This window comes from Bos mutus, chromosome 26, assembly GCF_027580195.1.
Source record: "Bos mutus isolate GX-2022 chromosome 26, NWIPB_WYAK_1.1, whole genome shotgun sequence".
Classification (NCBI taxonomy): Eukaryota; Metazoa; Chordata; class Mammalia; order Artiodactyla; family Bovidae; genus Bos; species Bos mutus.
Window position 1 is genome coordinate 44,028,975 of NC_091642.1, and position 23,047 is coordinate 44,052,021.

General features: G+C 37.3%; 1 protein-coding gene and 1 non-coding gene across 4 annotated transcripts in view; both read left to right on the forward strand.

Annotated features, from left to right (window-relative positions):
* PRKG1 (protein kinase cGMP-dependent 1) overlaps positions 1 to 23,047 on the forward strand; it is a 1,407,171-nt gene that overhangs the window by 1,039,213 nt on the left and 344,911 nt on the right. The gene's annotated exons all lie outside the window — the stretch shown is intronic.
* On the forward strand, positions 1,877 to 1,948 carry TRNAC-ACA (transfer RNA cysteine (anticodon ACA)). The gene has a single exon. It is a non-coding gene; the product is annotated as a tRNA-Cys (tRNA).

Below are 23,047 nucleotides of genomic sequence, written 5' to 3' on the forward strand. Positions count from 1 at the left end.
GTAAAGGCCTGAGAATCAGGGGAATCAATAAATAGTGTAGGTTTCGATCTGAATCTGAAAACCTAAGATTCAGGCATACTAATGGTAGGAGATTGATGTTCTGGCTTAGGCAATCAGGCAAGAAGGGCCGAATTCCTTTTTCCTCTGTCTTTTAGTTCTCTTCAAGCTCTCATTGGGTTGGATGATGCCCATCCACTAGTTCAAATGCTAATTTCATCCAGAAACACTCTCACAGATATGTTCACAAATGATGTTTAGCCAAATATCTAGGCACCCTGTGGTCCAATTAAGCTGACATAAAATTAACCCTCACAGATGGCAAGGTGTGGAGGGGAGGAATGTATTCTGTATGGTAAAACCTCCTTTGGCTCTGCTAAAATAGTTTTCCCAAGGGTAGGTCTTGTTAAATAGAAAAGAGAGAGCTCTGAGTATATTTCAAAATAAGGCTTTCCTCTTTCCCAGGGGGAAGAACTGCGAATTTTTATCTTACATTCAGGGTTAGAACGTGGTAGAGGGTAGTCCTCCTGAAAATGTGGGGAGGCCCCCTAAGACTGGGTCTCCAAGGAGTTTTCAGTTCTCCAGCTAGTCTTCAGTGAGCCTCTAGTGATGCATCACTGACAAGTTGAAGCGTTCTTACCTGTACTGACTTCAGTTGGGGGCTTCTCCCTCTGGGCTTTTGCTGTGAATCTCTTTATCCCCATCACCAGTGTTCAGGGCTGCAGTTGTCCTGTGACCTGTTTTCTGATGGATCTAAGAAAAATTACCAATCTTCAATTTGTTCAGCTTTTTTTCTTGTGAAAATGATGATGACTTCCAAGCTCCTTACATGTCATACTGGAAACCACTGCATTTTAATATTAAATGTAATATCCCTGTAAAGCACTTAGCACAACTCGTGGCATAAAGTGAAGCTATATTGTTAGTTATTACTGTAATGTATTATTGATTTCATCAACATTATTTTCTAATAATAATTAAATAACATGATATAATAGGCATCAAAAAAGTTACTACATCTCTGTGAGAAAACTAAAATATAAGTTCTTTACAATGTTATAGGTTTAGGGGAGGAATTGACTCTGGTCAGAGGTCTGGAGCAATCAGAATTACAGGGTGATGCTGGCATTAAGAACAAATCTAAGCTGAAAGCTGAGCCAGAGAATCTATAAGGAGAGGGACCAGTCAGGAACATGAAGAAAAAGAGCAAACATTAAACTCAAGGGAATATAAGTTTGGGAATAGAAAAGGTGATGAAGGAGATAATAGCCTTTTTAGATGGTTGACCCATAGCAGAACTGATGCAGCCAGCTTCATCTTTTGTATTCAAAGATGGTGCTTCTGTTCACTATAGCTATTTGTTCCAAGAGATGTTGAAGTTTATCCAAGAAAGGCTGCCCTTTGGTTCTCAGCTGCCGCCACTGTTTAGAGCAAAGCTGTCATAGACATGTGGCCTGCCCAACCCCTTCGTTCAAACAGAACCTCCTTATCCCTGATTACCATGGGTTTCTAGGGGTTCACTTGTCCTGTGTGCTACCGAATTTCTCAATGGTTTGGAACTGTCAGTGTTTGAAAAGTACCTGCAAAGAAAGGGTGATTTTTCTGACTTGCCTACTTGTGGTCATATCAGTTCACCGTAGACTGATTGCTTGTGCCCTATTTCCCTTGAACATTTCTTAGAATTTTTATCCGTAGACTGATTGCTTGTGCCCTATTTCCCTTGAACATTTCTTAGAATTTTTATTTTTTTCTTACCACTTCTAAGTAGCTCTAGAAGCTTTCCTTGCTTCAGTATCTCATGGTCTACATCCTTCCTTAGTATATAGTATTAAGATAGGTATGTATGTTGATATCACATTAGAAAATCAGTTTTTTTACTTCCCTGGTGGCTCAGATGGTAAAGCGTCTGCCTACAATGCAGGAGACCCGGGTTCAATTCCTGGGTTGGGAAGATCTCCTGGAGAAGGAAATAACAACCCACTCCAGTATTCTTGCCTGGAAAATCTCATGGATGGTGGAACCTGGTAGGCTACAGTCCATGGGGTCGCAAAGAGTCGGACACGACTGAGCAACTTCACTTCACTTGTAGCCTGAAAGAAGATTGGACCCTAAATTGGACCCTAAAGCCCCATAAACTTTCAGTTTGTGCTAGACCTTGATTCTGATATTAGTTTCCTAAAAAGATTAGATCATGTGACTCACTTGGGGAGATTGCTTAAAATACAGATTTTAATACACCTCAGAACAACTGAGACATATCTGGGGAGGAGCCTCAAAGCCCGGATTTTCCATAATACTGCAACTTTGCAGTTCGAGTTACAGATTGGCATCAGAGACCACACACATGTGCTTACCCACATGCACACAGACATGTGTGCCTTCACTTTTCATAGATTCCCACTTTGTTTAGTTATGGAAACAGAATACAGTGCAATGCCTCCTCCTCCTATGGATGCCATGCCGCGAGTGACATTTGAGACAGGCAGGATCCTGCTAGGACTGAAAGAGAAGGTGACACTTGATCCTGTCCGTGTCCTTTCATCATGTGGCGTATGTTGTCATTTGAGAAGACATTGTCTTAAAATTTTGGCATTTTTATTGAAGGCAGGGATAAGCAAACAGCCTGCCACCTATTTTTATATGTGAGCTAAGAATGTTTTTTGAATTTTTAAATGGTTGAAAAAAATCAGAATAATAGCACTTCATGCCAAATGAAATATATATGAAATTCAAAAGTAACTTTTATTGAAAGCCAGCCACACTCCTTTCTTTACTTACTGTCTATGATTGCTTTGACCCTGCAGTAACAGCTGAGTAGTTACGAACAGACAAGACCTGAAAACCTGGAATATTCTCTAGCTGGAACTTTACAGAAAAAATTTGGACAAACCTTGATTTAAGAGACGTTGACAGTTATCAAACTCTCCTGGATTGTGACCAGCATCAGCAGAGTACCATCCTTATCTGATGGAAGTGGAGTCAGTGATCTTGAAGGATCACTCTCTGCTCCCCACTCTCCAGGGACCTGGAAACATTCTGCCCATTTAAACTTGACTCTGATTTTATATCCTCTGACCTGGAGGTTCTGATACTGACTTTAGGCTGAAAACCAGAGTCACAACCCATTCCGTCCCTAATATCCTAGTGGTTAATGTGCTCCAGATAATTTGGGAAACACCAATTCTAACTTGATTTCATGAAGGAAATGATGAACTTGCTTGTCAAGGTGTCGTTATTTGCTGAAGGTATTTGTAACTGATTTTGGAAGTGATGGACTAAACGTCAATTCTCTGAAAGACTTTCTTGGCATTATATCATATGCCTTAGAATAATCACTAGTAGGCCTTGACTTTCTAGGCATTCCAGTTAGTGACACCTGTAAGGAAACAGATCACATTCTTCAAATGCAAGCAGATGAGATACTTCCCATATTGAATTAGAAAGGGTTGTTTTAAGTGGAAACCAGGAGGCTCCTGGGGCTTCTGTCATTGCTTTCAATGTCAGCTGCTAAAACGCTTAAGGGCCAGAAAGCTTAAGGTGAAGAGGAAAAAAAAAAGTTAATGAAGAACAATCCCAGTGTGCTCTGACTGACACTTGATTTGTTAATCTTCCTTCCTAATTAGCATTAAAGCTTCCCCTATTTGGTGAAAAAGATATGTGGGTGAACTTTCACTTCTAAAGAGATGTTTTAACAGCTGCTCACCATCCTAAGATGAATATCAGTAATTAGAACTATTATCGTTTTCTGTCATCATTGTGGCTACTGTTATTAATCCCTAACATACAAAACCACGATGCTAATGCTGGCTGGCTATACCAAACTCTGAAATCCTAATTATCATTCCCAGCTCTAGAAACGAAGCTATTTGTAAGAACAAAGTAGTTATTAAAAGGACAGGGTAGCTGTTTAATGTCTTGTTGGGTTGGGGTTCACCAGCTAAAAGAATTTTGGAGAGTGACACCCTACTTTCGTTCTGCTTAACTGATTCAAGGGTCATTGGATTTGTTCCATAATAGTTTAAGTTGTGCGTATAGACCTTGACTTCTCAAATGTGACTCCCCTGCTGAATTTGCAAACAGCTATCATCACTGCTTGGCAATAATCAGTCACCTCAGGGCATGTTGCTACTGATCCGCAAAAATGAGATAGTTAGTGGGAGAGTGGCTTTAATATTTTAAAAATAGTAAATCTGTTGTTTAGAAGCAGCCCAGACAACTGTGCAGTAGTCTAAAATGTATTCTTCTCTGTTTAGTTACTTAATCCATTATTCTGAAATTGCAGAAAAGGGAGTATTGCCCCCACTCATTCATCTTTGAGTTGCTTTTATTTGATGTTCAAGGAGAGCAAGTAAACTGTGCATGCCAAACTCAATGATAAGTATATCCAAAATCAGACAAAAAAATAATATACTTGTAATTATAGTGTGTAAATCAAAAAGGCTGAATTTAAATGACTGAGACTAATTAATTTTCTATCTTATCAAAATTTTGATTAATCAAAGGTGGCTCATCTGCCAATTGCTAAATATTTATCAATAAATCAAGAATGGGCTTTATCGATAACCTTAAGGCAACACCTTCAGGCATAAGATTACATTAATTTGTTTTAAGTGGAAAAGTATTGAAAGGAAATGATTTCTTTCCATCCCGAATGTATAACCTATTTCCCAGCATTACATGTTTCAGATCTGAATTTGAAGATGGGTGCCGAAACAGAACAAATTAGAATTTCTAAAACTATTTTCCAAGTAAAATTTTTGAGAAAAAGTCATTCCGTAGCCTTGCTTTGAAGGATGCTGACATTTTGAAACCTAATAAGATCTTCTGAATTTTCTTTCAGAATTTCCCAAACTTGACCCAGAGCATTTTCGAGGCATATAATTTTCACTTTTTACATATCAACATTCCACAGAGCACCATGAAAGAGACAGCAGGAGATGCTGGTCTAGGCATGAAGCTTCTTGCAATAAAGTTGACTTGAGTAGGAAGGAAGTGTGGGAGATTTTGATTCCTGCATGACAGCCACGGGAGCACTGGAAGGGAAGGAAGCAATGAGGTCCAAGGTGGTAATCTCTGAGAGATTCAGAGTTTATACTCAGTGTGCTGAGTGGGTGCCCCCTGGGGAGCAGGAGTGCTGTCATATGAACCCCAGATGAGCTCCACCTCACTGCCTCACCAACCATCTTCTAAGACTCACATTCTTTTATATGACTATGGATTTCTGCATCAGGTCATATTTTTTTATTTAGTATTGATTGGAGTATAGTTGCTTTACAATATTGTTGTCAGTTTCTGCTGTACAGCAAGTGAATCAGCTATACGTATGCATGCATTCCCTCCTTTGTGGGTCTCCTTCCCCATCAGGTCACCACAGAGCACTGAGTAGAGTTCTCTGTGCTACACGGTAGGTCCTCATTAGTTATCTATGTTATAAATAGCAGTGGGTGACACTTCTGTACGTGTCCTAAATTTATTTTGTATTGCCTAAATCCTCTACAGTGAAATTAGAGTTCATCATTTTTCGTCTGAAAGTAATGATGCATTCATGCATGTTAATATTGGTTTATAAAAATATATAAACCAATATATATGTTTATAAAATGTTAGAAACAAAGTGGCTTCAAGTGCTCATGACCACTGTTGGTTCATGGAGGATCTATGATGATACCCAAAAGACCAATGTAGTTAGATTTTCTAAGCTAAAATTTATTTAATTTAAAAGAATGGTTTCTATTATGAGATTGATTTTTTTCATGTCTAAATGGGCTTTGTTTTATTAAAAACTGGAGAAGCATAGTTTTAATTGCATTGTATGTTTAGGTGTTCTTACTTGGGGAAAATGCTATCCCCAGGTTGTTTTTATATTATTTTAAAAATATTACTGAGTTGCTAGCCTCTTCAAGAATTTACAGTATCTTAGAGTTGCTTCCTCCGCCTCCTCCACCTCTCCCACCCAGCTGATTCCAGCAGATAGCAATGATCCCAGCTGGTCTTAGTGAACTAGCTACTTCTTTTATTGCAGATGTCTTTCTCTATTTCTTTTCTGACGGCAGCATAATTTATGTGCTAAGGGAGAACTGTGGCTGTGAAGTGGATTTGCTCTTAGCAAAGTTCACTGGCCCATTATAGAACTGAATATTCATTCTTTAATTTTCTGGCACATCTGTCTGACACAGAACTAATTGTCCTGGACTACACCTATTACAGTGTTATTACCTGGAAACTGATGAACCAGGGATCAAATCAGCATCTCCAAATTATAATAACCTCTGTACTAGGAAAGTCATAGAGTGGTTATAAGTAAGATGTTAGAAATGAGAGAGGCCCAGGAAGTGATCTTGGTCAACCCTTTCATGTTGTAAATGAGGAAGCCAGATTTGATGTGATAAACATAGTTTCCTTGATATCAACTAATTAAACTCCACTCAATTAAAAGCGTTCCCTTATTTCCTATAGAAGAGGAAGGACTTTCAGTTGTATTAGGATAAGCTAATCACAGTATATAAATTCTCATAAGTTGTTAGTAAATTAACAACTCACATTCAGGAAAAATACTGTTAGAATTTTCTTTTTCTTATTGAAGTATTTATGAGATCACATCATAAACATTTTCAGCCCAAATAATGTACTATGGAGTTCTGTCTTCAAAGTTTGTATTTTTTAAAAAAAGGAGACAAATATTACTACCAAACATAGTTGGTATGTTTGAAAATCTAACATTACTTTCAGTCTTTCTCTGTGGAAAGTAATTTTCTCTGCTGAGTAATGTAGAAATTTAGCCTGAGTGCTCCTCATTAGAAAGGATAATTTTTGTTAATGTAATACTATAATTCACTTATTCTTATAAATATTCTGTTACATTCCTCACCTCAGAAATGTTCTCATTTAAACATTGAATATCATTTGCCCTTCCCTGAATTGGTTTGGTATTGTTTTTTTTTTTCTAATTGAGGATAATGTTCTTTAATTCATTTCAATGAGATTGTTTCTATTAATTCTAAAAATACTCAGAACATACTACACTCTCTGAAAAAGCAATAAAGGAACAATATCTGAGAAAATTAGCTCACTGTTGACCCTGAATTATTGTTGTTTGATAATAACAATAGTTGCTATTTATTGAATAATCACTGTGTGTCAGATATCAAAGACTATTTTAGTTCAGTTGCTGAGTTCTTAGGTAAAAGCTATGATGGAATATTAAGGCCATTTTGTAGGCAAAGAATGCCGTGCCCTGCTCCAGGGGGCCTTCCTGATCCAGGGACAGAACCTGCATCTCCTGTGTCTCCTGCACTGCAGACAGATTCTTTACCGCTGAGCCACTGGGACTGGGAACCAATTTGAGGTTTAGTTGTGCCCCTTTAAAAAGGCCCAGCCCAGTGGGGACTGTAATGTGGATGTGGCCAAGGAACTTCAAAAGGCAGAAATATCAGCTTCTTATGAAACGTTGAACCATGGAAACCTTTCTATCACTTTAAAATTTCTTTTTCAATGAAAAGCTTTCAAGTACCTCTACTAACTGCTGCCTGTGAACTGACGATGAACTTGACAATGATGCTAGCTTTGTACTGCAAAAGGAAGTAAGGTGAGAGTTGTCTCAGAAGCAAAATGAGAAGAAAAAAAAAAAAAACACCTATTCTTTTCATAATCAGTTCCTGAAGTGTTTTTCTGGAACAGCTGATATTTTTGTCAGAAATTGCATCTGGGCAACCTGCCTGCCTTTTTTTGTTCTTAATTTTTTTTGTTTGTTTGTTTGTTTTTGCCTTTTATTATAATGGATATTTTATTTATTTTTATTTTTAAACTTTACATAATTGTGTTTGTTTTGCCAAATATCAAAATGAACATTCTAGTGTAGACCAATAGATATTATCAAAGGATTTGGACAGTAGTCCCAGTGGGATGATGTCATATTTTCAAAGCACAAATGTAAAGCGATATGCAGGCATTGGTACGGTGCCTCTTGATCACAGTCCTACCTTATCTTTCCTGGTGTTTCACACTGTACTAAAGGGGAAGTGAATACACATACCTATGCTGGTTGAGGCCAGCATGGTAGGAGATGTTTCTGGTCTCAGACAGGCAGCTGTTCAGCTATCACCAGTTCTTTCTGTGCAGGAATGAAGGGCTACTGTTGCACCTGTTCTGATTTTTTTTTTTTTTTAAGCAGAAAAATCCGTATTTTTTTTTCAAGATTTTTTTTTAGAAAATCAATACTATCAAGGATTGTATACAATAAAGGAAATAAATCTTCAATATGAATTTAAGTATGTGTACCCACTAATTTTATTTTTATTCATCATGCTGCTGTTGAGCTATCTGGAAAAACTGTGCTACAGGCAGGACACATTCTGAAAACTGAAGACAGAAAATCAGAACTTGAAGCTATCTAAGTTGAAACTAAAACTTCAGAATCAGTCTTCCTGGGTTCAAATCCTGATTCTATCTTTTCCATTCAGTATTATCCTGAACAAGTTACACAATCTTTGTGTGCTTTATGCCTTCTCCAATGAAATACTGATATAAAGCTATATAATGAGGTAGTGTCATAAGGCTGTTGTGAGGATTCAGTTAGATAATTAGAATATGTCTAGCAGAAACCTTTAGCTGCTTAATAATGTGGACCTGCTTTAATAACAATAATAGCAATATTTCACATCACTTTCAGTGCAGCAGAAAAGAGAAAGTTTGCAGAATCACAATTACAAAAGAGGAGTTTTCGGCAGTGAAGTGACACAGACACAGGTAATGTCTAGTTATAGTGTCATCTTTAAAATTAGTGTAAGAGAATTGCTTGGATTTCTGTTAAAAAGAGTTGCAGACTTTTTACTTTGAGTGAGTAGAATACTTATGTGTATATTTATGCACACACACAAGCTAAATAAGCCAGGGGACTTGTGAGAAATACCTTTTGCTGAGCTACAGCGATAGAATTGCATAAAAATTGAAGTTGGAAGAAGAGCTTTGCTGATATAATTCAAAAAGCAATCACTCAGTTTCCAAGATTAGAAGAACAAAGCAGATAGGAAAGGCAGAGTAGTCACTGGAAAAGAGAGAACACACACACATTTCATCCATGTGTACATGTGTGTACACACACATACAACTTGGGCTATTTCAGGTTGCTTTTTGGCTTATGTCAGCCAAAGCACAGTGTACATTAAGAAACAACTAAATTTTCTTCAGGTTTCATGTTTTGAAAATTATTTTCGGGAAATCCCTTTTTTTGAACATTTTTGACTTCATACTTTTGAAATCTATTGAAAATTACTAATCACCTTATATTAGTTAAGATCAGTAACACCGATTACCTTATATTAGTTAAGATAGACTAAGTTATGCTACAGTAACAGTCCCCAAGTGTCAACAGCTTAGGTGTATTTCACACTCATGTTACATGTTAGGTCACTCTGGGTGTTCTGCTGATTGTGGTCTCTCACAGACCAAGGCTAACAGGGTTTATCCCTGTTTCTCCTACCTTCTTTCTAGAACCTCTGACAATTCTGAATTGAAAATAATATTGAAAAATTAACTTATTGGTGAAGAGGAAAACTGTAAGAAGCATCCCTGATTTCCTTCAGCATTATTAGACTGTATTTCCAAAGATAAAGCTCAAAGTTATATCTGAGTAGTGTATTTTCTTATAAAGAAATTGAATAAAAAGTTGAACCATTCTTTATTACATGGATTTTAATCAAGTATTAAGTGACAAGATAATTAGACAGGAAAGAGGAAAAACCAAATGATAGGGTTTGGAGCAGAACTATGACTTACTGGTTTAGGAAAATCTTATCAGCGTCCAGTCAAAGGAGGATGGCAGTGGTCATGGAAATTGGAATTTGCTGGAAGCATAAGAGATTTATGGGAAGATTTCCATGATTTACAGAAATTCAGAAAGAAATAATTATTTTTGCTCTTCAGTCAGCAGGAGTAACTTCTCTTCAAATTTAACTTCTTAGACTAGAGTTGGAAATCACTTTGCTTTTAAGAAAATTACAGAAACAAAGAAGAGGTACTCTCAGTACTGGTAAAGTGATGGATTTAATGTTTATAATGTTATTTCTAGATTTTCCAGACCACTTGATAGGACTTCATTTACAAGTATAAAATAGTTCTCCAAATGAAAGCAGAGAGATTTGTATATTTCACATTATTTATTGTGGCCATACTCTGTACATCATGAGCTCTTAAAAGGAAAGGCATTAAATAAACCTATGAAATAAAGAATAAATTAATATGCATCTGACTCTCCTCCAGTGCTGGCCTGTTTTGAGTGGTTAACCTGATTTAATGTTTCCAAGGGGGTTTAGCTATGATGTGCTTTGAGAGAGAGCATATTGAAATAAGCCATGTTTTTAAATCTTGGCATAAGTATGAGAACTAAGTCCTTGGTTAGCCTGACTTCCTTTTGTTCCAGCCTGACTGTAAAAATTTAAGAGTTCTACACACCATCTGCATTCAAAGACTCTGTGAACTCCCTGTTTATTTACTGTTTAATTTCTCTGTACTTTGTTTAATTTCTTAAAAATAATGCTGTGTTTTCCTTTTTGTATGAACTAAAACTGAAGACCTTTGGAATAGCCACCACCCAGGAGTATTTAAGTGCCCAATAACCACTGGCTATTTTTGCCAAAGTCCAAGGATTCATATGCTAATAAGCTCTTGCTGAATCCGAACTGAAATGTGCTTTAGAGCAAGGTGGAAAGATGCATTTCCTCTTTATGAGGGCATTGGTATCATTCCTCCTCTTTAAAATGATTAGAAAGAACATTCTCAAACATTTCTTTCTGCTCAACCATTTTATTATTCTAAGACATAAAGACACGTTCGCCTCTTTCTTCCTTCTTACTTAACTTTTACTCCATTGAGAAGCCACACTAGCATGTGATAGCCTCCCAGGATTCCATTGCTTAAAGGGCACCCCAGGTCTACCTTGCAGGGTACCAGGATACTCACGTTCAAATCCCAGTTCTACTTCCCTTCTGGATGTGTGACTTTGGGGCAATTGTTTAACCTTCTAAGGCTCAGTTTCTCCATCAAGTGAAATGAGAGTAATATAATTGTGTGTATTCCAGAGGCTTTTTGTGAGATTTGGGAATGATTAGATGAGATGATGAAGGACAGGAAAGCCTGCCATGCTGTGGTCCATGGGGTCACAAAGAGTTGGACACAACTGAACGACTGAACAACAAATTGTTAACATTATTTTACTATCACTGTTTTCAAAGTGGGAGGCATATAGAAATAGGGTGTATGGGTGACTCATCAGAGAGGATGAGTTTTGTTGTACATGTAAAACGCCTAGTAATTCTTCTAGTTATGTTCTAGTGTTTGTTTTGGTTTTCATTAGTTCATCCCATCAATCAGATCACCCTTGCTGTTTAGAACAACTCCAGGTTTTATAGTTTTTTATGCTCTTGTCATCATCCCATTATTATCAAACATTGTTTACCATAATTGAACATTATTTTGTGATATGTTCTTTTTAGAATCTCAACTTATTTCATGTGATTTTGCCAAAGTAACTATAACAGAAGGTTCTCAAAAATTTTTGTTTATTTGCTTTTGATACAGAAAGCATATAACATATAGCCAAATTGAGATCTTTCTGCCCTGTTATAACTGGTACTGATTTCCATTTGGTTTTGTTAATTTTGATAGCAGCACTCATTTTTAAAAATTCACAGTCCTTTATAAGCCTGATTAAACATACAAACTTCAAATGATATAAGGAAGTAGAGCCTGCACTTAACAAATATATAAAATTAAGAGCAAACTCTGATCCCATTCTTACATCTCTTCTTCCTTGATGGGTTTCTGAAAGCTTAGTCAGAAATAAAGGATGGACCTAGAGCCCGGTAGGCTGCAGTCCATGGGGTCGCTCAGAGTCGGACATGACTGAGCGACTTCACTTTCATTTTTCACCTTCATGCATTGGAGAAGGAAATGGCAACCCACTCCAGTGTTCTTGCCTGGAGAATCCCAGGGACAGGGGAGCCTGGTGGGGGTCACACAGAGTCGGACACGACTGAAGCGACTTAGCAGCAGCAGCAGCAATTCTACTTCTAGGAATATTCCGAAGGAAACAAAAACACTGTATTAAAGAGATATCTGTACCCCATCATGTTCATAGCAGCATTGTTTACAATAGCCAAGACACAGAAACAACCTAAGTGTCCATCAATAGATCAACAGAAAAATAAATTGTGACGTATACACACACACACACAGACACACATATGCAGATATTATCCAACTATTAGAAAAGGAAATCTTGCTATTTGTAACAATATGAATAGACCTTGAGAGCATTATGCTCAGTGAAGTAAGTCAGACAGGTGGTGGGTGAGGGAAGTGGGAATTGGATGAAGGTGATCAACAGGCACAGACTTTCAGCTGTAAGGTAAATACGTACTAGGGATATAATGTACAACATGACTGTAGTTAACACTGCTACATGATGTTGTTGAAAGTTTTAAAGAGAATAATTGTTAAGAGTTCTCATTAAAAGGAAAAACTTTTGTTTTCTCTTTTGAAAGTGAAAGTCGCTCAGTCATGTCCTTTGCGACCCCATGGATTTCTCGACTCCATGGAATTCTCTAGGCCAGAATACTGGGGTGGGTAGCCTTTCCCTTCTCCAGGGGATCTTCCCAACACTGGGATTGAACCCAGGTCTCCCACACTGCAGGTGGATTCTTTACCAGCTGAGCCACAAGGGAAGCCTAAGAATACTGGAGTGGGTAGACTATCCCTTCTCCAGCAGATCTTCTTGACACAATCCAGGAATCGAACTGGGGTCTCCTGCATTGCAGGTGGATTCTTTACTAACTGAGCCAACAGGGAAGCCCAAACTTACATAGTGCTGTATATCAATTATATCTCAATAAAACTGAAAAGAAAAATAATAAGGATTTTCTACTTTGTTTTGGAGAGACTTTGCTCTCTTGCCCATAATATGCTTATTGGTAACTATTTTTTAGGAGAAGAATTTTTAAATATTATATGGCTATGAAATGGCATTTTTAAAATACCAATGAGAATAATAAAAATATGATAAACAAATGCAGAAATACTGCTAAAGAAGAAAAATCTTGCATTTTCCCTCAAACTTACTAAAATTTGACTTCTATGAGAATTCATATTGATAAATGACCCAATTTATTTAGTTTTTTTCCTTGTTTGTTTTTATTAGACATCCCTAAGCAAGACTTTTGGCACCCCACTCCAGTACTCTTGCCTGGAAAATCCCATGGATAGAGGAGCCTGGTAGGCTACAGTCCATGGGGTTGCAAAGAGTCCGACATGACTGAGCTACTTTACTTTAAGCAAGACTTAGATACTAAGAAAAATTGAGGCTATTTGTTGAGTTCCTAGAAAAGTTGAAACCTGCAGTGAAGGCAAATCTTTTATGTACTGACTGATTCACTGTGTACTTCCTTTGAATTAAAATTTGCATTGATGGAGAATTTCTGAGATTGTATGCTTTCCCTTTGGAAAGAGATAGGTAATTAGTCACTCACTGTGGCCATTAATTCAACTTTGTTCCCCTTGACTTCTCTTTATTGCTAGCAAGATGGATATAACCAATATTATCTATGTTTTCTGGTTTGTAGTGAAAAATAAATTACTTCTTTTATTTTAAACAGTTTGAGCTCCAACTTGTTTATTTCAAGAAAGTCCTCCAATTATTTGGGGGATTGTTCCTCTGGTGATAATCATAGGATGTCCCCAGGGCACGTGCTTTTCTCCAAATTTGCTGCGCCGGAACAACTGCACTGTTATGAGTAAGAGAGAATCCCTGTTGATCTGATGCAAGGAAATGGGGTTGAGACTAGACCTCTACTTAATATCATCGCCACTGGTATTTTAATACTACCATGGCTGTACTGGTTTTCCATGTTCAAGGAAGAGCAAGCCCCAACTCATTGAAGTGTCAGCCAGAGGTATCTTTGGGAAAGCTGGCTTGAGTTCCAGACAGTAAGGCTTTTTAGAGTCATACTAACCATGTAGGTTCCACTCTACAATTCCATCCTTGGAGAGCTGTTTATTGGAATTCCAAAACACTGTTTCTCTTCAACTTTAGCATTCCTGTTACTCTCCTTTCAAGATTCTTCTTTCCTCTCCCTTCTTTTTCCCACCAAAGACCCAAAGCCTTATCTATTTCCTGTACTAGAATGAGTGAAATATCCTTTAAGGGAGAAATCCCTATCAAGTCACAGTAGGTATTATTATCATGAGTGTCCATGAGATGAAATTGAAAAGCAGGAAAATTTTACTCAGGCTCTAAGTTTGGGGAAACCAAGTCTAGTTATATAGGGAAAAGTATAAGGATTTTGGATTATATGTGATGCAAATGCTGTTTCATAAAATTTGGTTCACATATATAAAATATGTATGTATATATGTGAAAGTGTTAATAGCTCAGTTGTGTCCAATTCTTTGCGATCACTTGGACTATAGCCTGCTGCCAGGCTCCTCTGTCCCTGGAATTCCCCAGGCACGAATACTGGAGTGGGTAACCATTCCCTTCTCCAGGGGCTCTTCCCAACCCAGAGAACAAACCTGGGTCTTCCTCACTGCAGGCAGGTGCTTTACCACTTGAACCACCAGGGAAGCTCCTATATATATGTAGGTGTGTAAATATATATGTGTTCGTGTACATGTGTTTATAAATGCATATATGTGTATGTGCATATAATGTTTATGTATGTGTTGATAAATGCATATATGTGTATATATGTATATGTATACCTGTATGTGTATATCTGTATATGTATATATATTCATAAGTACATATATTGTACTATGTATATATGAATATATTTATATATATTTATATGGATATATATATTTATATGAATATATATATTTATAAATGCATATATTGTACTGTGTGTACATATGTATATGTGAATATATATTTATATACTTTCTATGTGTATATATGTATAAATTGATAAATAATTTTAGCAGAAGATGTTATGTTTAAGTTTGATCTTGGTATCCTCAGTAATAGACTCTGGGTATTAATTTTCTAGGTTGTCAAAGAAAAGCTTTCTGTGAGCTATTTGTTTTAAAGACCACCATCACTACATGGCACCTTAAAAGACTAAGAGGAGATTAACAAAAACTACTCAATGTTGTATAGTCTAGAAAGAGACATGTCTTTTGGCCACTCATTTACTGGTAAACTACACGCTAGGGCACTCTCCTTGAAGTAAATTTAACTGCCTAAAAATTGATCAATAGTGATTATAAAGTATAAAATAACCAGATCAGTATGAGTTTACTCTGTGTGTATGTTGAGGGGGGGTGTTCTGAATATTTTCCCCAGTTTTGTTAGTCTATGTAAGACATTCACCAGGACAGAAAAGTTGTAAATCAACTGTATGACGTTATGGCCACCAGGGAAGCCCTATGGTTTTATTTAGTGTCTTTGTCTTCCACATGCTCAACACTCTATTTTCAACACTGTAACTGAGCATTGCTTCAATATATATATACATTTAAGACTTAAATCTTGTCTTTCTGAAACCCACAATTTAATTGCAGAGTCTATTTAAACATGTGAGAAAAACTTAGCACCCAGTACAAAATATAATATGCTTGTTATCTTGTAGGAGGCAAGATGGCGTGGGTGGTTTGCATTTTTGAGGACTAGGATTGTGAGAGTGAGATTGTTGGAACAGAGCAGACAAGCATTATAGGTGAGCAATTAATAGGAAAAGCAGTGAGCACACGAGTATGTGTACAGTGATGGTAAGCAGAGTTGCCATTCAGAAGGGTGTGTGGGGGAGTCAGAGAAACAGATCAGCTAGATAGCATGCAACCTGATAGTTGAGAACTTTTATTTCCAGGGTTGTAGGTTTGATAAGATAATTTTCCCAGTATCCCTCGTTTAACACCAACATCCCCAGGTCTTATTACCTACAGACATAAATGAAGCTATGTTTACATTTTACTTGAATGGTCTTATTTTGCTGCTGCACGTCCCCAGCATCTCAGGGGGCATCTTCCCAGCAGTGGATGTCATCTTCCCACAAAGTACTAGTGAGAAGCAGCTGGTCACTATCTGTAAGAGCATGACTTAACTCCTAGGTCAATGTCTGCTGGAGTCCCCAGAGTCCTATGGTGCTCCAATTAGGCCTCCCTCCAGTAGAACCATACCAAGATCCATGCAGAAAGGAGAAGACTTCCCTCCCTTCCCCCATCCTCAATCATGTCACAATTTGTTATCTGTCCCAAACTCTGTTTGGGAGTAGCTTCTTGTCTCCCTGTCACAGGTAAAGGTAACAGCCACCCATACTTCTAGTTTCTATTCATAACTGAGGCTTCAGTACTGCTGCTGCTAAGTCATTTCAGTCGTGTCCAACTCTGTGCGACCCCATAGACGGCAGACCACTAGGCTCCCCCGTCCCTGGGATTCTCCAGGCAAGAACACTGGAGTGGGTTGCCATTTCCTTCTCCAATGCATGAAAGTGAAAAGTCAAAGTGAAGTCACTCAGTCGTATCTGACTCTTAGAGACCCCATGGACTGTAGCCCACCAGGCTCCTCCGTCCATAGGATTTTCCAGGCAAGAGTACTGGAGTGGGGTGCCAGTGCCTTCTCCGAAGGCTTCAGTACTAGTTCATGCTATTTGTGCTTCTTGCCTTAAACTGAGTTTTCTATCATGGAGTTCCTCAGCCTACATTCAAGTAAGCCTTTGCTAAGGCTGCCTGTCTGATTTGCAACACCACTAATCCTGTGAATACCAGCTGGGTTCCTTTGGGAACCCCACGGCGCCCAAGGAACCCTTGGAGTTCTCTTCCATGAAAGTGGCAAGCAACTTGACATTTCCTCATGTAAACTTTGATTCAAGGAATTTCACAAAATGAGTAGAGCCTTGTTAGCATGGTCACCATTACACAAATTAAACCATACCACAAGCCAGATCTCATATTTAAATTTTGCGGTGAGATACATGGAAAGAACCAGAAGTAAAACCATCAGGATACGGGAGTCTCATTCCCTCAGACTACTGTGTTTACATTTTTTTTGCATATATTTTTGTTGTCTGGCTGAGCTTCATTTGGCAGTCCTTGGGTAGAATGGGGTTTGGATACATTTATAAAATGCTCTCTGCTTAACTGTCCAAGATAAAAATGAAATTTAAAATTCTTATGCAAATTACTGAATAAATAGTCCTGGAGATTCATTAATTGAAAGAGATTGCTTTTGCAGGATCATAACAGCATGTCAGTTTCTGGACTTATTCACTGCTGCTTATTGTCCTATTTGCAAGTTTTAATATGAGGCTTTTAATTTAGGTAGTCAAGGAGAGATTTTAACAGGCTATTTATACAATTCAGTACATTATATTCTCAGTGATTAAAGCAAACCTATTAGATTTCATAGTTAACTAGATTTATTATGAAATCCCAAACTTTCTATCATAACTTTGGCATGTTGGAAGTATTTACAAAAAATTAAATTATCTAAGGAGCAAGTTACCAGCCAAATGAAATATGAGAAAGCAACTCATTTAGTCCACTTTTCTGTAAACATTTATTGTGTTTCAGGCTTTATGCAGGGCACTAACAACACAATAACCAAACAGTAATTAGAACAAAGTTTCCAGGTCTTAAAGAGTTTACAGTTTGCAGCAAACACTAAAACCTGTAATCATATGGCAGTTTAGTAAATATTAAGATAGAGTGATATTAAATTGGTAATAGGTAAATAATATTTGTTTGCATATTTATGCCAAATACTGTTCTATATACTTTGCATGTATTAGTTCATATAATGTTCAGAGTATAGTAGGTGCTATTGTTACCGTTTTGTAACAATAGCGCCAGCTCCAGGGTATGAATTTTATTATATGACTGAGTCAGTAGTTTTGACCACTATCAATGTTTTGTATCTACATACACATTTCCTAGATAATTGTCCTACTAGCTGGGTTCCAGTATTTCTTGATTGAGAAAGACTGAAAATCTGAATTGGAACAGTCTTGAAGTATCATGAGATGTCCTTGGTTCAGCTGTTTAGTCTACTCATCTGAATTCCTAGGGTTGTTTTTTTTTTTTTAGGATATTTTTCAGGACACCCCCTTTCATCTTATTGTATCCAGATGACAAAATGTGAGTTTCCTCAATATTTTTTCCTTTCCTGTTTCCAACTTTTTCAATGGAATTTCAAGTTTAACTTCTAACTTCTGCTATGAATTTGATGTTTAGAAGAATCCCACATGCTTGGGATGAGATGTCAGAAACTGAAGTTATAAACCAGATAGGAATGAAACTGACTTCTTCATCAAGTGACTTTTTCCCAAGCTTGCTTTGATTCAAACCAGATCTCTCTTCACCTCTCTCAGTCTATTACTTTTAATTTAGGCAATTCTGAAACCAGAGCACTCACATGGGGCAGAGCTGGGCATCATTATTGACATTTTTTCCTGATTTATTTATTTGGCTAAAAGACTTTATGTTTATCATAGAATATATGTGTGTGTGTGTACATATACATACAAAAAGCATTTCTGAATATATTATTATGTATTATCATTAACTTGGAATTATTGTGCCCAAAGAACAATTGAGTGAAAGTTATAAAGAGAGAATTCCAGCTAAAAACAAGGAAGGAAGAACTAACAGAGTTGGTTAAAAATGGTGATAATTGCTACAATAAGTATTGAGCACTCTGTCCCTGAAGGTATTTAAGCAATTAATAAGTGATTCCATTGAGGAAGAGTACAAAAATAAAGAAAAAAGTTGAACTAGTTAATTCCTATATCCCTGCCATACATGAAAGTCTGCAAGAGTCTCAATTTTTTTAAATATCACACTTTTCCTCACAAAATCATATCATGGGTGTGTTTAAAGACTGTGATATGTGCATCTGACTTTTCTCTTTAATGTATAATTAACACCTGAAAAATATTCCTTCTAGCAAACAAAAAGTGTGTCTGTTAGAAAGTAATTGCAATAAACTAGAAAAACCAAAGGATAAACTAGAGTACCAAGTACATGGTGAATAAAGTACTCATTGACCTGGTTTAAAAATTTTTATTTTCAATTATAGAGAATCACAAGTGAGGTTCTTTGGAAGAGAAAAGACTGTAGGAGCATCTTACTAGAAAAGGATTCAATGAAGTGGAAAGCCAAAAGTATGTTATTATACATCAATTAAAGCTATGAGGCAAAGGTTTCCTGACTTCCAGAGATGCACAGCCAATCTGAATGTCATGAACTTAGATGGTTGCCTGCCAAATGATCCTCTTTATGATTCTTAAGCTTAATGCTTATTGGGAATGATCCACTGAAATGATAAACCCACTTATCATCTTGTGGATATAGCCTAAATAGTTTGCAAGAGATTCTTATTCCTTATAATGCATTTATTTATAGTAAATATGTTTTGGCTTATTAGTTTATTTTTCCAAAGACCTCATGGTACTATTTACAGAATTGTTCAAAGAATACTCTTTTGTATCTTAGAATTTAAAATGAGACAGTATCCAGACATCAGGGTAGGAAGGCAGGAGACAGGAAGAAAAAAAAAAAAACAAAAAGCAATGAGATATTGCTGAAAATGTCAGTAGGAGTAAGTTGGGGAAATAATTTTTCTTTCAGCCACTGTTCCGGCTGAAAAGAACTTCTTACAGAAAGAGGATTAGAGCAGATACAGGCAAAAAACAAACCCACAAGCCAAGTCCAGAGAACCTGTTTTTGTATGACCTGTAACCTGTGACTATTTTTATATTTTAAATGGTTGAAAAATCAAAGAAGAGTAGTATTGTATGACTCATGGATATTGTATGGAATTCAAATTTTAGTGTTCACAAAAAAAAGTTTTATTGGAACACCACCACCTCCGCTTGTTAACATAATGCTTTTGGCTACTTTCAAACCACAGTCGCAGAGATGAGTATTTGCAGCAGAAGCTGCATGGCACGCTAATCCTAAAGTGTCTGCTATCTGACCCTTCACAGAAAAACCTTGTCAACCGCTCAGCCAGGGTATATGTTAGAGAAGCTGAAATTAAACAGTGCCTTTATAGAGTGTTTGTTTTGCTTACTTGCCTAATATTTGTCCAATGCTTATGAAAAATTCATATTTTTGGCCTTAGGCCTGAACTACTAAATCAGAATCCAGGAGCAAAGACCTGAAAGTCTGTCCTTTTTATAAGTCCCCAAGTGTGTGCTCTTATCAGACAAATTTGGGAATCACTGGTTCTGGCCATGAGCGCAGGCTGTAGAAACAGGTAGGATTCAAATCTGAGCTCTACTACTTAATGGCTGGGAAACCTTGGGCTCTCTTGTACAGCATAATATACTTGCCTTTGTAAGCCTCAATAAATTTGTATATACAGTGACAGGAAAGATAGGAAACTCATCAGGTTGTTGTGATGCTTTAATTAAGTAACAAATTTAGATATAGTGTTAACACAATGCCTGCTGCTGCTGCTAAGTCGCTTCAGTCATGTCCGACTCTGTGCGACCCCATAGACGGCAGCCCACCAGGCTCCCCCGTCCCTGGGATTCTCCAGGCAAGAACACTGGAGTGGGTTGCCATTTCCTTCTCCAAAGCGTGAAAGTGAAAAGTGAAAGTGAAGTCGCTCAGCCCACCAGGCTCCCCCGTCCCTGGGATTCTCCAGGCAAGAACACTGGAGTGGGTTGCCATTTCCTTCTCCAAAGCGTGAAAGTGAAAAGTGAAAGTGAAGTCGCTCTAGCACATAGTAAATGCTTAATAACTATTACCTATTATTGCTATCAGTCTAAGTATCATTAGCAGCAGTTTTATTAGAGATACGGATTAAATAAGACATCTCAGTGAGAAAGCTATACTTAAGAATCAGAAGACAAGAATATGAGTTGCAATTCTGTCTCTAATTAGATGTGTAACATTGAACCATTTAGCCTCATTGGAAACCTCCTTTGCTTCATATGTAAAATGGAAATGGAAACAAAAATGCACATACATCTTAGTCATTTCTAAAACTCTGAAAATTGCAAAAAGTAATATAAATGCTGTTGCTGCTGCTAAGTCGCTTCAGTCGTGTCCGGCTCTGTGCGACCCCAAAGACGGCAGCCCACCAGGCTCCCCCGTCCCTGGGATTCTCCAGGCAAGAACACTGGAGTGGGTTGCCATTTCCTTCTCCAATGCATGAAAGTGAAAAGTGAAAGTGAAGTCACTCAGTCGTGTCTGACTCTTAGCGACCCCATGGACTGCAACCCACCAGGCTCCTCCATCCATGGGATTTTCCAGGGAAGAGTGCTGGAGTGGGTGCCATTGCCTTCTCCAAATATAAATGCTACCAACTCTATTCCAGTGTGCAGTACAGGGCCAGCCAGGCATAATGTGATTAATAACATGTTGATTGTATCTAAGGAACTCTAACTGACTTATGCCCAATGCAAAGTAGTATCAATATTTTCTACTTTGATCCTATTTTTTTGTTTGTTTCCCTTCAAAATGTCCTTTGCTCAAATGCAACAGTCTATAAATGTCTTTAGCTTCTCCTGTCTATATTTAAGTCAAAATTTGTTTTCAATTAAGAGTTCATTTTCTCCTGCTGCTCGTTTCCCCACTGGAGTCAAAATCCTGGTGGCAAGATCAGAAATGATTGCTGTGGGAAAGGCAGGGATCCTTCCAATGGAAGATGATAAGTTTGCAAATTGTTGGAAATTTAAGGAGGAAAAACATCTAAAAGTGATTTTTCTCACCCCGAAAAATCCCACATACCCTCAAACTGTTTTCCAGGCAGAAATTTAAGTGTCAGAATGTAAGTGACAACACAGGTTTTAAAATATGAGAAACAAAATCAGTTCTTTCCAGCTTGCACTCAAATTTTCAGTGATTTCCAACTTGTGGGTGTGGACTGGTATCATCAAAGCTTCCTTTTCAACTAATTATTTGGTTCCGTTTGGCCTAATTCCCCCTTTTTACCACAGGCTGCTAACTGCATGGAGACTATAGAACAGTGATAAGGAATTACTGGTGACAAGCTGATTGCGGAGGTACAGGCAGTGGCCTTGTACACTGGTGTATATCCAGTGCCCAGCACAGTTCCTGACACAGAGAAAGCGCTCAAAAACACTTGATTGATGAGTGTTAAATGAACATTTTACATGGAAACACCATGCTTTTATTTTTATTTACAACCAGTGACTCTGTATCTTTGTCATAAGCAAATTGCCTCTGTTTTGCATCTGATATGAATTCCCACTGAGGAAAACTAGGCATCTGCTCTTATAAATCCATGGTTTAGGATTGGGATGAAGGCATTTGCTTTCTCTAATATTGTTAATGATGTATGAATGAAGTATTCTTACGATGAGATCATGTTTTTATTGAGGATTCTATGCAGGTGATTCCAGGGGAATCACAAGTACATGTCAGAGAATGCCAGATTTGGTTGAAAAAGCCAGAGCACTCTCCAGGTTTTTAAAAATGATTTTAAAATGATGAGTTTTACAATAAGCCCTTGAAAATAGTAGGCCCAATTTATAGGAATATTGCTATAGAATGGCCAGTTGTTCTGTGTACATATGAACTGAACCAGAAACAGAAGAATATAGTCATTGCTCTTCTGACTTTGCCTAGTAACTAAGAAATGAATCAGTGATACTCATTTTTTAAAAGCAACATTGCTAAAATAAAGCTTTACAGAATATACTAGAATTTTTAAAAATCCAAATGTTTTGAAAGATGAATGTTTATAATAGAGTTTTAGAATGTCTTATGACAACTCCGTATTATGCACAGTGGCTATTAGATTTGTTAGCAACATTTAATGCTTTGTGTTTGTTTGCATTTGAGACAACACTTAGATAACATATGTTATTATAATGAAATTCTCTGAACACAGACCTGTGTTTGCTCAGAACTTGATTTTGGAAACAGTCATATGTTTGTGTCTTGGCAATAAATTTGTAAACCATAGGAATTTATTTAGCTTCGTAAATGACCAGAACATTGAATTTTTATTTTTTGTAACTAGTATTCACTGTGCAAAATGGAACAGAATTGGTATAGCTTATGATTCCTTTTTAGTTCCCACTAGGAG